The sequence below is a fragment of the Otolemur garnettii genome, unplaced genomic scaffold (assembly GCF_000181295.1).
Source record: "Otolemur garnettii isolate 467f Iridium unplaced genomic scaffold, OtoGar3 scaffold00120, whole genome shotgun sequence".
Classification (NCBI taxonomy): domain Eukaryota; kingdom Metazoa; phylum Chordata; class Mammalia; order Primates; family Galagidae; genus Otolemur; species Otolemur garnettii.
This window is the reverse complement of record NW_003852515.1, coordinates 1,047,496-1,049,982: the sequence shown is the minus strand read 5'-3', so window position 1 is coordinate 1,049,982 and position 2,487 is coordinate 1,047,496. Positions and strand designations below refer to the sequence as shown.

At 45.8% G+C, this 2,487-nt stretch overlaps 1 pseudogene; it reads left to right on the top strand.

The window, feature by feature from the left end:
* Positions 1-277: 277 nt before the first annotated feature.
* On the top strand, positions 278-2,280 carry LOC100953902 (annotated as a pseudogene).
* The last annotated feature ends 207 nt before the right edge of the window (positions 2,281-2,487 follow it).

Here is a 2,487-nt window from a genome sequence, read left to right as displayed (position 1 = left end):
GGCTTTCCTTTGCTAATTTATACAGAGTCTTATTCATAAGGGAAGGTACCGGCTAATGGCTATTTGTCTATTTGAGCAATGATTTTGCCTCTGTGTCAATTAAGCTTTAAAATGAGATTTCTCCACATGTAAACCAGTTAATTTAACATGCTGTAAGAAGGGTGAAAGGATCTGAAGGGGCACAGTATTTTAAGCTAAAATCACCTATAAATGGAGGCTGGAAGTTTCAACTTGAAGCACATCATGGGAAAATAGGTGGTAAATTGAAAACCAAAGCATGACCAGTGAGGCTTTGCCAAGCAAACGTGACTCCTAGATTTCCCTCCCTAACCGTGAAGCAGTCGGCCTGGCAGCCTGATCAGTTCCTGGCGGTGACGCTGTGCTGCCAGCCCAGACCAGACGGGGAGGTGCAGTGAGGCCAGGACTTTGCACCTTGACCTCCTGAACATGCCCCTCCCCCATGCCCTCCTTTTCCCTTTTGCCTCCAAATCTGACTCATGCTTCAGTGCTCCAACTCCAGTCCTATCCTCTTTCCTTCCTTCTGAAGTTACCATCTTAAGGGCAAGCTGATTTTGGTAGAGTATTCTTAGTTCTGCCTGTATATCATTGTGGCCTACATTACACCAAACAAGTACCATCTCCATCTTTTTCATCCTTACTAAACTCAGAACCTGTAATGTTACTTGACCTCTCTTACACAAACATACTTCTCGATTTTTCTTATAAACATCCAGGCCCCTCAGCTTGACTTACACACATCTGAATATACTCTTGACAAATAAACTTTCTTTTATCTACATAGCTGTGCCTTCCTAACTAACAGAACTGGCAGCTGGGATCGCCTGTGTCAGCAGGATTTAACTCTTTGTTCGAAAAATTCTTGCCTCAAAAGATGCAAGTGTGAAATAATAATTAATGTGATGCTGTGTCAAGAAAATCCTGCCATCCAGTTGGTCCTGGGCTAGCAGCCCACTTACAAATAATGGCTAAACTTACCAGGATTCACTTCAAAGTCTTTCCATGGCTGTGTACACCAATCCCAAACTATTATGTCTTAAACCTCTGCCCAGTCCCAGTTAGTTTCACACTATGAATGACTCGCCCTAAATCACAGGAGCTGGAACCTTCATCCTATAAATATGCTCTCCTGATTCCATCCTCTGAGACACTGGGATGTAAGTGGTCTTCTCCCTCACTGTAGTATGTCTACCAGCATACGTAAGGCAGATTTTCTGATGGTTTTATGGGGAGTTAAATACGGCTACTAACCATATAGTACATACACTATCCATAAGACTTGTGATATTAAAACAATAAGAGACCATTCTTTTTCCCAACACAAAATTTTTCTTCTCTCCTTAGGTTAAAGTGGCATTTTGGGCCAGAAAGGGTGGCTCACATCTATAATCCTAGCACTCTGGGAGGCAGAGGAGGGAGGATGCATTGAGCCCAGGAGTTCAAGACCAGCCTGAGCAAGAGCAGACCTCATCTCTACTAAAAATAGAAAACTTTACCAGGTGTTTTATTGGCCACCTATAGTCCCAGCTACTCAGGAGGATGAGACAGGGAGATGGCTTGTACCCAGGAGTTTGAGGTTGCTGTGAACTATGACAGCACGGCACTCTACCTACCTAGGGCAACAGAGCAAGATTCTGTCTCAAAAATAAAGGTGAGAAGCAGTGTCCATGGCTTCTCTGGCATGCTGAGGGGCCTGAGGAGCTGAGAAGATTGTCAGTCCCAGGGAACAGCTTGCACCATTATAGACCCAGCCCAGCTAGAGTCTTTGGCCAAGAAGGAGCTGGTTGTCATTATCCCTAACATCACTTTGGATAAGATCTACCTCACGGGGTGTGTGGAGAGGGGGAACTTGGGGTCTTTTAACCTTGGTTTGCCAGGGAAGTGCCTCTGTGGTTGGCAATTAACCTGAACCAAAGACAGAAATGAAGGTTGCTCCCTCCGGGATGGACGGATGTAGAGAAGTTGGAAAGGATGAGGGATAATAAAGGAAAGGAGGAAACTTTCCCCGCAACGTCTAGCCCATCCCACATGGAACTTAGCAAATACCTGTTACATCAAGCTTCAGACAACATCCCCAAAGCAGAGGACAGACCCTGGTCAAGGATGAGTGAGTGTCCACTGACAGCTCTGGGACACAGCAGGAGGTGCTCACCCAGCTGGACAACTTGACCTTGATGGAGCTCAATACCAGCTCAATACCACTTTCTCACACAAGTGCTCCATCACATGTACAAGCTCCGCACAAACCTCCTGTCTTTCTGAGGGTTCCCAGTCTTGGGGCTTCTAGAAGGGCTTGTGATTTGTAAAGGTCCAGCAGCAGGAGGCTTGCTGGGGGATCCATGAGTGCTCAGGCCGGGACAGGGGTATGTGTGGTTCAGGAGCTCAGGAAACATTTCTGACTGTGAAAAACAGATGGAGTGGTGCAGGGAATGGACTCATAACACTGTTGAAGCAACAAGTTTGTGATTA